Below are 15,046 nucleotides of genomic sequence, written 5' to 3'. Positions count from 1 at the left end.
TCGTCGGTGGTAACACAGTTCTGAGTTAGTAAGCAAAGGGTGTTTTCTAGTCTAGCTGTTCGGACATCTCTTCAGTCTGTGGTGCTAAACTCAGGTTTAAAAACGCTGTAGCTAGGTGGTGGTGGCACACGCCTTTAGTCCCAGCACTCGGGAGGCAGAGGCAGATGGATCTCAGTTAGTTTGAGGCCAGCCTGGTCTACAGAGTGAGTTCTAACTGAGGCTCCAAAGCTACAGAGAAACTGTGTCTCAAAAACAAAACAAAACAAAACAAAACAAAATAGATAGATGGATAGGCAGATATAAAAAAGCTGTAAATTGGGTCTTCATCATTCTCTATAACTCTCCATTTTTTTCTTTTCCATTTCCACACTACCCATGCCTCAGCCCTCAGTCTAGATGACGTTCATGATGCCGTCACTGCCCTGTTATTTGTGGTGTTGTTTTTTGTTCCCTTTGTTTCCATAGCAGAATCACTGAGACTAGACCATTTAAAAAGAGGAGGTGTTTACTCAGCTCACAGTTCCCGAGGCAGGGTGGCTCAGGGCCACGTGGCTATGTCCATCCAGGTCCCTCGCGCGTTGTGGCTTAACACAGGTGACTTAGTCGTGTGGGGCGGGTGTGAGTGTGCGGAGGAGGAGATGAGGGAGGGAGGCAAGGTGTGAACCCGCTTTAGGGCATCCCACCTCAGAGAAACAATCAAGTCTCCAGGGGAAGAAAGGAGTTCTCTCAAAGGCTCCGCTTCCCAACTGTGTCACCCTGGCCCTGGCCGCCAAGCGTCTTCATGCATGCCGGTGGGCGGGGACAAACACATCAAGCCTTTCCTGTCAATTTAGTCGTCGGTTAGACACCGCTGTGCCTACCAGCACCAGCCCATCATGGGTGAGGTCCGGGGTTTTAACCTCTTCCAGCAGTGGCCAGACATCCTCCTGCCGGAACATCACTGTTACCTAGGAGCGACAAGGGTTGACAGAGAATCTTGCAGGTGAGATGGGAGGGAGGGAGCTTCACTCTATGAGCCTGTGACTGCCACAGCAGCCTCCTGTCCCTCTTCTCCTCCAGGGGAGCTGGGTTGGGGAGCTTTTGCGTAGGCTTTGATATCCTCTGCTGCACCCCACTGCACCACAGGGGAAGTTCGAGATGACAAGTCTCAGGCTGTGATCCCTACCCTATGAGGAAATCCTTCCTGAGGCTTTTACCTCCAAAATTTGTCCCAGGGGCAGAGTCCCAAGTCAAGTTTGCACACATTGCTCTTCCGAGGTGAGCAGTGGCTGCTATTTTACTACCAGTGACAACAACTGGCATTGCTGAACTCCTACCGAGTACCAGACTCTAGACTGGATGCTTGCTACGTTGTTATCGCTCAGTTGATTGTTACGAGAAAACATGAAACAGACATTAAGATTGTCTACGCTTTACAGGTGGGGTTCAAAAGAACCTGGAGAATTTGCTGGCGCGGGTAGCTTAGTAGGACTGGACTTTACGCCAGAGCCCAGGATGACTCTCTTGGCTGCTGCTCGTCCTTAGCAATGGTCCTAGCCATTGCCTTGGGAGCCCTTCCTCCCCAGGAGAGTCCTGAAACTCCCCCTGTCCCTCTTGCTTGGCTAGTGTGTCCGATGTGGATCTAGTCTGGACTTGAACCACGATAGACCTGTGTGTCCTGCCGTACTCACCAGCCAGTGAATTATTCCATCAGCCTGAGTGAAGACAAAAGCCAGACTCAAAGCCCAAATGGCCCAGAGCCCTGCCGAGGTGATGTTAGAGCGCACTCATGGCCTGGCTCGACAGTTTAGTAAGACCTTGTTCAGAACAGGTTTGGGAGCACAGCTCAGGGAAGGCATGTACAAGGCACCAGGATCAATCCCACACCACAAATAAATAATAAAACAGTAAATTAAAAAAGTGCTGCCATTGCCAAAGACCACCCAGCGGGGCTGGCACTATGGCTCAGCAGGTAAAGGCACTTGCTGCACAAGCCCCAAGTCCTGAGTTCAAGTCCTCGACTCCTGAAGGTTGTCCCCTGACCTCCACATACACACATCGCACTCTCACAATTCTTTAAAGGCCACCAAGTCTACCGGCCCATAAAAGAGCCAAAGGAGACCCTGGCCAGGGGCCTATGGGAGTGTATGAGAGCCTTCTCCAGAGGAACCGCTCTGCAGAGAGAGGTCTCAGGCTTTGACAGCTAAAGGGAGTAAGCCGAACCCACTCCATGCCCATCCAGATGGACAGAAATAGGGAGCAGAAGAATGGGGGGAGGAAGGAGAGGGAGAGAGGGAGAGAGGAGGAAGGCAGATTCCTTCCTGGTCTCAAACAAGATATCTTACATCCCTGATGAACGCCTGGAGAGCCACTGCCTCCGGAAGGCAAGCTCTGTGCTGAAAATGTCACCCTTGGCATTTAGTGCCAACTTCACCCAAAGGTCGCCTGCTGTCAGCCCGAGCCCAGATGCAGAATGGGGTGGGAGGGGTTCTGGTAGGCTGATTTCATTCTGGTTTAGCTGGTTTCTGTTTAAGTAAGTAAAGAAGTGTGGCAGCGTTTCCGCTGGCATCTAAACGGTAGTGGATTGCACCCTGTCATCCTGAAGGGACAGTGACCGCAAACTGTAAAATAAGTGGGATAGTACTGAACTCCCCAAGAAACTGGAGTCGTGAGATGCACAGGGATTGGGGACAAGGCTCAGGCATTTGGCAGGGCCTGGGGATCGTTGGCTTCAAAGGGGAACAGTCTGTTGGCAAAGCTTTGAGAACCCTTGCTGTCCGTTGTGGCACCAACCTACGGTGGTAAGGATCCTGGACCAAGCAAGAGTGAGACACCCAAGCCTGTGGCCCCAGAGCTCCACCTCAGTTGCAAACAACAGGAAATGCAAGGCGAAAGCAGTGTAAGGCAGGAAGGAGCTGCCACAGGACAGGAGGACAGGAATGAGGACGGCTCTGGAGATGCAGGGAGCTGGAGCTAAGCCGACCCTCCTGCCCTTGGAACTTGCTTCGCCAATGGGCTTGGTCTTTAGCAGGCCAGGCTGCCCGGAACAATCTGCCTTTAGCTGGGTGATTTACAAGCAACTGTTTATTGCTCCAGGTTTTGAAGGCTGGAAGTTCAAGATCAAGGTGCCAGCAGAGTTGGTGTCCACTGAAGTTCTGGTTCTCATATATGCTCCGCGTGTCTGCACTCAGTGGACGGGGAGAACACTTTCTCCTCTCTCAGACGAGCACTGACTCACATGCACGAGGGCCCAGTACCTCTGAAGGCCCATCGCTTATTACTACCATACTGGAGATTAAGATCCAGCATTTTGAGTTTAGAGACCATAAGCACTCGGGCCATAGCAAGGTCCTTGTGTAACATGATTTGAACCCTGATTTCCACAAAAGGATCCAATCAGGGATCAAATGTTTAGAGAGATCACTTATGCACACAGATTCATACAATGAATGAACAAGTCAGGAAGAAAATGAAAAAAGGTGATACAGCCATCCCCAAGGAATGGAGAGAGTGATGCTGAGAGAGAGAGAGACCCACAGAGAAGTCTGGAAAAAAGAAAAGAAAAGATCAAGCGTCTTCAGAATTCAGAAAAGGTCTAGGCTAGTCCTCTGCACTGTTTTTGCAGAGAAGGAATAGGATAGGAATTTTCTGGATTTTTGTCCAGGTCAGATCCAATTCAAGATTCAAAGACAGAACAACACTGTCGCTTGAGTTCAGTTTCAGCTCTCAGTAAGGTATCAGTTTCCTGCTTTGGTTCAGCCCCACTCCCTGCTGAGGGCTGAGAATACCATTAAGGAGAAAAGGGATACCAGGGCCTGTATTTAAAAAGAATGCAACAAAATATCTCATTTTGTTAAAGAACTAGGGGAATCCACCAACCCAGCGTCCTCAGTCCCGGGACAGGAGCTTTGACAAGCTCGCTCTCCACGCAAGGGGACTCCGTGTCTGTGGCTTGGCCAGCCTTGAGGCAAGCTTCAGGTTGCAAAGGGGGACTGACACTTCATGACACGGGTGAACTTACTCCTCCAGCAGAGAAAGGCTGCTTTCTGGCCCTCATCCCCTCATCCACTCCCGCAGACCCTGACACAGAAAGCAGCAATGGGGGGGGGGGTTGAGGATAAGATGCAACCATGAGAAGTCACCGTCTCCGTCCTCCTGTCCTACATGTTAGCGTGTCCACTGCCACGCTACTGAGTGTGAGCTTGGGACTCGTTTGCACCACCCTCCCCTAGAGCAGGGATTTTCACGTTTGGGACCCTTTCACGCAATTCATGTTGTGGTGCCCCCCCCAGCCACAAAATTACTTTGTTGCTACTTCATAACCTAAATTTGCCACCTTTATGAATTTTAACGTGAATATTCGCATCTCCCAGTGCCCCAGTGCCCTTAGACGACCCCTGGGAAAGGGTCATTGGACCACCCCAAAGGCGTCATGACCCACACGTCGCTCTAGCGACACCCGTGTCTTCCGGCTCATCCCTGGCCACCCACCCCACAGAAACACGTTTTTTTGTTTGTTTGTTTTTTAACAGCAACTCAAGATGCAAGCTGAAAACAGTGTTTAAGGGAAAAAGGAAAGAATGTTACATGACGTGCTACATTCTCTCTGGAAATCTATGTTGGAACTGGGGACAGAGCTCAGCTGGTAGAACGCTGTCCCACCAATACACGCTGAAGCCGGGAGTTCAATCCCCAGCGTTGTACAGACTGAGTGTGGTGACATATGTCTATAATCCCAGAGCTCTGGAGGTAGAGGTAGGAGGGTCAGAAGTTCAAGTTCATTCTTTGCTACACATTGAGCCTGAGCCTGGGCAGCAATACATTAGACCCTGTCTCAAAACAAGACAATGACACAAAAATCCCAAACAACAAAGGAAGTCTTTTTTTGATTATTGAGCAAATTGACATTCAAATAATAACGTTTATCCCACTTAGCAGCTAGAATATCTCTCAGCTATCCATTGTTTTATCTTTCAACCATAAATAAATATATATATGTATATATATTCATCTTTATTGCTTATGTTTCTGAGAAGAGTTGTGTCTAATATTTTGGGGATTTTGTGGCTTTCTGATGCTTTTTAATCTTTCTTATTGATTTGGTGATTTTTAATATTTTTCTCATTTTTTGCTTCCTGGCATTTTCGATCTGCACATTGATCTAATTTAACCATGAGAGTTGATCTCTCTCTCTCTCTCTCCCTCTCTCTCTCTCTGCCTTTATCCTGCTTTTCTTGCACCTATTTTTATCAGCTCATGGTATCTTTTCCTCTAGGTTCATAAGAATTAAAGCCTTAATTTTGGCAGTCCTACATGCCTGGATAAGAAATTGGGGTTCGTCTGATGAAGAACGGTGGGGAACCATGAAGTTCTGATTGATAGTTTACCACCTGGCCAGCGACAGGAGTAATTGCCAGGGCCAATTACTTCTCTGTTCTACTTCCCTGAATTATATATTTTTTCCTTTTTTCTTTTTGTCTGTGTCCTCCTGTTCTAGACGGTGTGTTTAATGACTATTGTAGAGAGACGGTCACAGAAATCTTTCTTTTTCTCTTAATTGGAAATCCATCTATTTTGGGTAACCAGTGTTTCTTCTTATGCTTGCTGCATGCCATTGTGTTTTTTGCAGAGTGGCTTGCCAAGAAGGGGCGTGGAGCAATTCAAACACCAACTGCACTGGGAAAGATTTGTCCCCAAGGCCTCCCCCAGCCTCACTTTGCAGTGCACAAGGAGAGCCAGAGTGTCTGCTGAAGTCTCCAGGCCTGTCAGGCAGCCTGCTCTGTTTTTAAACTATACATCAGTGCCCTGCTCCTTGATGTCCTGAAAACAGCATTGATCTATGTAGAGGACCACCCCCTAAGTCCCATCCAATGTACTGGAAGTTGAAGACAGGGTGATGAGTTCAAACCCTTAAATTTTTTTTTAAAAGGTAGGAAACAAATTTGCTGGCCCTGAAAACAAGCCGCCGTTGCCCTCGGGCAGCAGGGGATATCCAGGTATGCAGAGAAGCCGTGACCCCAGATGTGACCTGGGACTTCTCACTCTGAACTTGGGGTCCCAGCTCTCGAGACAACGGGTAATACCTGCTCTGGCTGAGAGTCTGTTCAGTCTATGCTCATTTCCCATGATAAGAAGGTTTATCTGGGGGCTGGAGAGATGGCTCAGAGGTTAAGAGCGCTGACTGCTCTTCCAGAGGACCTGAGTTCAATTCCCAGCGACCACGTGGTAGCTCACGACCATCTACAATTCAATCTGATGCCCTCTTCTGGCATGTAGGCAGAACACTGTATATGTAATAAATAAATAAATAAGTCTTTTTAAAAAAAAAGATTTATCTGTGGCCACATTGAATCGGCCAAAAACTACATTTCCCAGTGTCTCTTGCAGCCAAGTGGTCACGTGACCAGGGTCCACCCAGAAGTTTGTAAACAGAAATGTTGTTTGCGGCTGTCTGGTCTTCAAACACTCGGATACACACTCGGGAACGTTCCTGCTCCCAGAGGTGGAAGCCAGGTGGAGAAGAACGACCCCAGGCCACCCCCCACCCCTCCCCACTCACCTCGTCTCCTGCTGTAGAGGCACGAAGGCACTCCAGGGGACAGCTGTATTTTGGTAGACTGGGGATCAGCCATCAAAGCTTGAAACTCCCTCCCAAGTGTGGGGACAGGACACACCCATTGTGTTAATGGAGGCCAGGCCCACTCCCCACTCAGGAAGCTCAGCTTGTTCATTTAACTGCCCATGAGAGAAGAGCAAAGCTTAGCTAGTCCCTCTGACACAGCCTGGAGTCCTGGAGAGAAAGGAGAAGGTAAAAAATCAATTGCAGGGGACCGTGGATGTTAATTGTTTAACAGGTAAATATACACTGGAACAGAGCACCACCAAGAAAGGGTGGTAAATGAACTGTATGTTGCCCTAACCAACCTTCAAACACAATAACACACAGGGAGGAAATCTGAACTACAACCACAAGGGAGAAGTCTAGTATCAAGCTAACTAGATCAACTGCAAAACGTCCCATAATTCCAGTGGGGCTCCTGCTTCTCTACAGAACGCATTAAACAACACCTTCTCAACTTTATTTATAGCAAGAACACCTAAATGTTGGTTCGGGCTTAAAGCGTGGAGTCCCCCGGGGCTGGTATGCTCGACCAAAGCTCCCAGGAGGATTTACATCCACGGGCACTCGTTGAGAAGTGTAAAGTAAAGGGGACCAAAACTCCACAAGCCAGTAAAACAAATGGAATTTTAACAAATGAGTGGAAGGGGGGGGGGCGCAGACTATTCTAGAACAGCTGTTCTTCGTTCATCGAGAAGCTCTGAAACAAAAAGGCCCAGGATGAGAAAGACCGAGGGATTAGGAGTCTATGTGTAGTCTGTGGAAGAATGGGGGGGGGGGTGTCGTGTTCCCAGTAGACAGTATCAGGAGACAAGTGTGCCTTGTGGCACGAGGTGTTCCCAACAAGACACCCGCCATAGGCAAAATCCACGAGAGGGGCAGAGTACTTCAAAGTAAGCTCCCTCCCTCCCTCCCCCACCATATTCTGCAGACTTTCCAATACACCAGAAGCCAGACGCCAGTAAGAAGTTATCGCCTCCCCACAATTCGGCTGGCTTCTGGTGGTCTCTGAAGCCCGAAAGTTGTTAAAACATACAAAAAGAAAAAAAAAATCAACTAATGGTTATTCATAATTTTAAAGCATGATGGTGTATGGTCGCTCATTCCCGCGTTGGGGAGGCTGTGAATTCTCGGTAAATACTTGCTGAACTAAGGGCAGTTTCAACTTCCTTGACGACCTCCCCCCCACCTCCCCCTGCCACCCTCCACAACCTAACATTTCCTTTCTAACTTATTATTAATTATCAAAGTTTGGCCTTAGCTGAGGCTTGTCCCCCAACCAACTCTTATAACTTAGATTAAACCGGTTTCTATTAATCTACACCCTGCCTTGTGGCTCTTACCTCTCCATTCCGTTCATTTAACTCCCTTTGTGTCCCGCTGGTGTCTCTAACCCTCGGTTCCTCTCTCTCCACCCGGAAGTCCCGCCCATTCTCTCCCGCATAGCTATTGGCCATTCAAATCTTTATTAAACCAATCAGGTGCCCCCGGGGCAGGCAAGGTAACACAGTTTGCTCAAATACCCCACAGCGTCCTTTGCACCTGGTTGGGAATTGAGCGGAATCGATGGGTGTGGCTCTTTTTTTTTTTCATCACTACAGACTTTTCTCTGGTACCTACAGTCTGTGTTAGTGTTCTTCCTTATCCCCCGGAGGTCCAGACTGTTGCAGCAGGGAGTCTTTTTCTCTGAGAGTCTGGGGGAGTTGGCTAATGACGTCAACGTGGCTGTCTGAGAGGAAGGAGGTACCCGGGGCAGCCATGACCAGGACATTTTGAGTGCGAGCCCCTCACGTAACTCTGAGTTGTCCACTCCCTCGTTTGAAAACGCAAAAAAGAAACGCTGCCATCGGTTTTAATCACAGTGAGTTTAAAGCATTCAAAACGTAAGCATTTCATTAGGAAATCCATGTAAGAGTGATTAGTTAATTCGAGGTTGTTTCGCGTCTGTCCCCAATCTGAGAGTCTGCTTTTCAAACGCTCAGGGGTGTGTGGCTTGTGGCTCCCTGTTGGTCCAGAAGACTAGATCCAGGAAACGTTTGTGTGTGTGGGGGGGGGATCTTCCCATGGATATCCTAAAAATGTCACCTGCTCACTTTCATCTTGATGACTTTAGGCGACCCTGAAGATTATCTGGCCAGGAGATGAGGTGGGTGGGGCAGATTTGGGGGACATTTGGGAAGTGTCACCATCTCCTCTCTCACCACCTGCTTCGATTATCATTGACTGATTGATTGATTGATGATTGATTGATTTTTGGTTTTTCGAGACAGGGTTTCTCTGTGTAGCTTTGGATCCTGTCCTGGAACTCGCTCTGTAGTCCAGGCTGGCCTCGAACTCACAGAGATCCGCCTGCCTCTAACTTCTAGGATTAAAGGCATGAACGTGTGCTTCAATCATCATTGTTAGTGTTTCAACATGCCAGGTAGGCTACTTGACTTGTTTAGAGCTACGAGGGTCAGCTGATAACCAGACATGGGGGCTCAAGCCTGTAACCTCAGCACTTGAGACACTGGGACATGAGGGGGTCTTTCAAATTTGAGGCTAGCCTGGGCTACAACAAGAGACCCTTTGTCAAAAATGGCAGGGGGTGGCTGGGGAGAGACTTGGTTTATAATGTACTTACCATACAAGCCTAAGGACCTGAGTTCAACTTCAGGATCCACTAAAAACCAAGGCATGGTGGCCTGTGCTTATCCTGGGGAGGCAGGGACAGACAGATCCTCAGATACAACTGAGAGACCTTGTCTCAGGGAAGAAAGTGGACTGTATGCTGAGGAAGGGCACCTGAGGGTGACTTCAAGCCTACACTCACATCAAGTCTCTTCTGGGGGGGAGGGGAGACCAAGGAGCTGACGAGGGTCAATGGGAAACTGCTCTTCACAATAGTTGGAGCTTAGCGATGGCCAGCCTCAGAAGGCTGGACATAAAAGGTATTCATTTCCCCGGGTGTTGGTGGCACACTCCTTTAATCCCAGCACTCGGGAGGCAGAGGCAGGTGGATCTCTGTGAGTTCGAGGCCAGCCTGGTCTACAGAGTGAGTTCCAGGACAGGATCCAAAGCTACACAGAGAAACCCTGTCTTCAAAAACCAAAACCAAAACACACACACACACACACACACACACACACAAACATCCATTTCTCAGACCCATTTCCCACAGCCCTGATGGCCTCTCCCAAGACCCCGAATGTTGCATGTAGCGTCTCCGTCGATCGCCCCTCATGTCCAAAAGGTCGTGTTGCAGCATCTGTCCACAGGGTGACCTGAAAGATAATTACCCTGTAAGGAAGCCAGGCCTTGCTTCAGACACTGCCATCAAAGGCGCGTGGGGCTCCCCGCCAAGCCCTGAAGAGCTGCTCCCCGATTTTTACTGGGGAAGCCTTGAGAAGCCAGCCACTGCCATAAACTATGAGTCAGGGAGGAAGCCAGCCAGCCTCTGGGTACTCCATTAGCGTGGCGCAGGAATGACGGCCCGGAGAGCCCTTCCTTGAGGACCAATACCACATCCCCCTCAGGGGATGGCTCTGCTGCCTGAAGCTCAGGCTTGCGGCCAGACCCAAGGGGTCCACACCATCCCTCCTTATGCCGCAAAGGCGGATGAATGAGACCTTACCTTTTCCTCCTGAGTCATACAGTTACGGCTAATAGGTCTTCTTCGAGATTTATTTTATTTTTAATGGACACATACTCTTAAATGAAGTTCTAGACATGTTTGGTTTTTGCCTCTTTCCCAGTTGCCACTACCGTTATCTGACCCTTGTTCGGTCCGCTCTCCCTTTGCAAGCGCTCTGGCTTTCTTCTGACTGTGGTCCGAAAAGTCAGCTCGCCTGTGACTTGGTATGGCGGTGTGGAAACTGAGTCAGTGCCGAGGTGTCCCCCCCCCCCCGCCCCCACAAGGGCCTCTCTTAGTCGGCAATAGTTAAGTGCTTGGTTCTAGTCACAATGCCTTTAGTTCCTCAGAAGTTTTGGGGTTTTTTATTTTTTGGTTTTGGTTTTTTTTCCCCTGTATGTTCATCACTGAGGAGTCCCTCTATTTGCTTGTAAACGTGACTTTTCTATGTGGGAGCAAAACCTCACTGTCTTTTATTGGACCCCATCTTTTAGGATACTGGAGAAAATAGCCCGGCTGAGGCTCTGAGCTCAGGGCACTTCTGGGAGGAAGACAAAACTGGTGTTATTTGGCCTGGTTAAATGCTGTCTTTTCTCACTAACCTCTGGGCATGCTCGCGAATACTTCTGAAGAATGCATTCGTCGCTCCCTATCTACACGGGAGAACTGGAAAACAGTCGTTCAAAAGCCACTTGGCAAGAAGGGAGACTGTTTTAGGCTCCAAAGCGATGGGGAAGTCTGAGGGACTCGGAAATCCTTCTGTCATTCTCAGAGGGTCTTGCCTTTGCCCTTATCTGTGTGGAACCCTAAGATCTGTGAGGGCTTAATAACTGCAGGGCAGTCAGTATTGCCAGGTCCATCAGAGGAGCGCAAAGGGCCAAGTCACTGGGTAGAAGGTGGAGGAAAACGGAACAGGGCATCCTGGCTTTGCTGAGCGGGTCATCTTGCTAACCTCCTGTCCTGGGGAAGTACCTGAACCTGGAGAGACGTGTTTCTGCAATAGAAATGCCGTGAATAATCTACACATTTCCAGGAAGTCTGTGAGGTGGAGCCTTAGCCAGGGGAGAACCCCGCTCTGTTGCTGTCTATGACTCAGCCTCCGGCTGCACCAAGCCTCTGCCTCACCTGTCACCCGGGAGGGTGGGGCTGTTTGTTTCGTAAAACTCCCTGAAACCTTTTATGGAGACGTTCTTCAAAAGGACAAAGCTGCATAATCATCCCCCAGCTATTAGATGCGGGGCGGCTACAAACAGGGTATGGGACAGGGTCATGATGTCATATAGCCGCTCACCATGGTAAACGAGACGAGGGGTGGCGGCTTCATCCTTTCTGCCATCTTGACTGGACGAGACCCCCTAGGAGACAAACTGCGGTGTGTGTCGGCGAGAATGTTTCCAGGGAGGCGTCACAGAATGTGGGTGGCATCACCCGGTGAGCTGGGTGCCACGCTGAACAACGCAGGGAGAAGAAGGAAGCATTCTTCACTCCTCGCTTCCTGAGGGGATGTGCCACGCACCCCACATTCTGGCCTGCCGCCACCACGGACTGGCTGCGTTCCCCAAGCTGTGAGCAGAAACAAGCCCTTCCTCCCTTGAGTTGCTTTTTCTTTTTCCCCCTTTGTTGGGGAAGTCCTTTGTCAATAAAGCACTGCTGGCCATTAGGAATCTAGATAGGTGGGACTAGGAGTCCAGGAGGATTCTGGGAAGGAGAACACAGAGAGTCGAGATGTAACGCCATGGGGTAGGAAGCCCGGAAACTTCTCCGGTAAGAGACATACTTAGATTAACAATTATGGGGTAATTATTTAAGTCAGAGCTAGCCAGTAAGAAACAAGCAAGGCTAACAGCTTCATAATTAATATAGCCTCCTGTGTGTTCATTTGGGACTGATGCAGCTCTGGAACCAGGCTGGCGGGAAGGCTTTCTCACAAGAAAAAAGCCTCCCTTTACACCCCTTGAGACAGGGTTTCTCTGTGGCTTTGGAGGCTGTCCTGGAACTCGCTCTGTAGACCAGGCTGGCCTCGAACTCACAGAGATTCACCTGCCTCTGCCTCCCAAGCGCTGGGATTAAAGGCGTGCGCCACCAACGCCCGACCCCTTGAGTCGCTTTTGTCAGGTAAGAAAGTAATAGTATATGTATTCAGAACGGACCAGCAAGTCTTTGGGGCAGATGCGTTTGAGGAGACAGGCTTAACCTTCCAAAGGACCAACAAAGTGTACATCGTGTGTGCTCGCCCCTGGGGAACGTTAGTTCCTTAGACGAAGAGTAAGTGAGATCTGGATGGAGGAAGCGGCTCACCCAAAGGTTGACAACTACATACAAACATCACTGTCGCTGCCACTTCCAACCGCGCATGCCAGGCTCACACTGGAAATAAAGGAGGAACTAAGGCTGGAATCTGTATAAGGGTCTCGCCAGGAGGCTCCGTGGAGGAAGCATCGTCATGCGAGCACGGGGGATGGGATTTTGGGTCGTCTTAATCTATGTTTAAAAGGAGCAGAGCACAGTATGTGCGGGCTGGGTGCTACGGAGACGGGGGATCCGGGAGCGCCAGCTGGCTAGCTAGGCTGGCCAGAACCAGTGAGTTCCCAGGTTCAGCAGGAGCCTGCCTCAGTAAATAAAGCGTGGAATGATCAAAGAAGACGGAATCAACTTTGAGCCTCCACAGGGCAAAGTCTCTCACTTCGTGGTGACCAGGAAGCACAGGGGGGAGGACATCAGCCTGAGGGCCCTGGTGGTTTGAATAAGATGCCCCCCCATGCTGTGTCTGAATGCTTAAGGGGCGGACACCATTTGAAAGGATCAGGAGGTGTGGCCAGGCTGGAGGAAGTGAGTCACGGGGGGGGGGGGGGGGAGGCTTTGAGGTTTTAGAAACCCACACCACACCCAGAATCTTTTCCTGCTGCATGTAGATCCAGACTTGGAACCCTCAGCTCCTCCTCCAGCACCATGCCTGTCTGCCGGCCACCCTGCTCCTGCCATGATGACAATGGACTAAACCTCTGTACAAGACGCCCGCAATTCAACGCAATTCAACGTTCTCCTTCCTAGGAGTTGTCACCGTCAGGGTGTCTCTTCACAGCCATAGAACACTGACGGAGACAAAGGCCCACTCCCCACTGATCTAAAACTTCCCCTTGGCCCCCTCTTCAAAGGTGTCACCTTCCCTGACACCAGGCTGAAGACCAAGCTTTAACACGAAGGCCTTGGGGGGCATCCCAGACCCAAACTCTAGCATTCTTCTGTTCCCGATATGTTGTTCTCTCTCCGCGCACCACTGAGAGGGTACATTTGAAACGCCTCCCACACCGTGACATTTGTGACACATTTTCCTGGGCAGGGAGATACGAGCAAATGTGTGTCCACCTGAGACAGGGCAACGGTAAGGGTCCTAAGACACTGTTCACCTACATCTAAGTAGTAAATGAGTGTGGGTATTCTGGTTACCTACAGGGGTGTGTAGTGAGGGGTTGCCTACAGGGGTGTGTAGTGAGGGGTTGCCTACAGGGGTGTGTAGTGAGGGGTTGCCTACAGGGGTGTGAGTGAGGGGTTGCCTACAGGGGTGTGAGTGAGGGGTTGCCTACAGGGGTGTGTAGTGAGGGGTTACCTACAGGGGTGTGTAGTGAGGGGTTGCCTACAGGGGTGTGAGTGAGGGGTTGCCTACAGGGGTGTGTAGTGAGGGGTTGCCTACAGGGGTGTGTAGTGAGGGGTTACCTACAGGGGTGTGTAGTGAGGGGTTACCTACAGGGATGTGTAGTGAGGGGTTACCTACAGGGGTGTGTAGTGAGGGGTTGCCTACAGGGGTGTGAGTGAGGGTTACCTACAGGGGTGTGAGTGAGGGGTTGCCTACAGGGGTGTGAGTGAGGGGTTGCCTACAGGGGTGTGAGTGAGGGTTACCTACAGGGGTGTGAGTGAGGGGTTGCCTACAGGGGTGTGAGTGAGGGTTACCTACAGGGGTACGATGGGGGAAGTCCTTCTGCGTATATGCTTGTCTGATTGGTATAAATAAAGCACTGTTATCCAATAGGGAAGCAAGATAGGTGGGACTAGGAATCGAGGAGGATTCTGGGAAATAGAGGCACAGTCAGTCACCATGTAGGACGTCAGAGAAGTAAGAGGTCCGGACCCTTTCTCCGGGAAGAGAAGACCATGTGGGAATACTCAGATTAGCAGTTATGGGTTAATAATTAAGTCAGAGCTAGCCGATAAGAAACCAAGCAAATGGCCAACGGCTTTATAACTAATATAGCCTCCTGTGTGTTCATTTGGGACTGATGCAGCTCTGGGTACCAGGCTGGTGGGAAGACTACACATTACAGGGGTGTACTCAAAGGCGGCAGAATTACCTTCTCAGAATGACTGAAGACTCATGAAAGTTGTGCCCCTGCCTGGTTTTCAGTCATCTGCGCCAACTTCAGAGACTGGTCTCCCCAGAAACAGTTACTGTGTATTATCCTGGTCTCCCCAGAAATTGTTACTGTGTATTATCCTGGTCTTGTGAATCTCATACATTGTACTGGCTTCCTGGGTCACTGAAACTCCAGTCATCCTTGTCCCTCCAAGAGGAGACACAGCCACACGATGACCCCACAGAGCCAGCCTGACCAGAGAACCTAGCAAGGACACCTCCTGGTGTTGTGTTGCTCCCTAACTGGATACCTCCCTGTGCTGTACAACCCCTGACGTCACAGCCCAGGTGACACGGCGATGGGGGAGTCCTCAGGACCCTACCTGAGGATGGGTCTCCCTGCTCAGGCTTCTCTTTCCTATTCTAGAACCTTAGGTGAGCAGAGCCCTGGGTCACAAGGCCCAGCCATGGGGAGAAGAGCTCGGGGACA

General features: G+C 50.1%; 2 long non-coding RNA genes across 2 annotated transcripts; both read left to right on the top strand.

Annotated features, from left to right (window-relative positions):
* The first annotated feature begins 246 nt into the window (after positions 1-246).
* On the top strand, positions 247-5,448 carry LOC121133730. The gene is made up of 2 exons (XR_005870704.1): positions 247-982; positions 5,255-5,448. It is a non-coding gene; the product is annotated as an uncharacterized LOC121133730 (long non-coding RNA).
* Positions 5,449-11,933: 6,485 nt separating this feature from the next.
* On the top strand, positions 11,934-14,740 carry LOC121133723. Its single transcript, XR_005870694.1, has 3 exons — positions 11,934-11,972; positions 13,121-13,590; positions 14,489-14,740. It is a non-coding gene; the product is annotated as an uncharacterized LOC121133723 (long non-coding RNA).
* The last annotated feature ends 306 nt before the right edge of the window (positions 14,741-15,046 follow it).

The sequence above is a fragment of the Mesocricetus auratus genome, unplaced genomic scaffold, assembly GCF_017639785.1.
Source record: "Mesocricetus auratus isolate SY011 unplaced genomic scaffold, BCM_Maur_2.0 Super-Scaffold_100023, whole genome shotgun sequence".
NCBI classification, from domain to species: Eukaryota; Metazoa; Chordata; class Mammalia; order Rodentia; family Cricetidae; genus Mesocricetus; species Mesocricetus auratus.
This window is presented reverse-complemented; position numbering and strand designations above follow the sequence as displayed.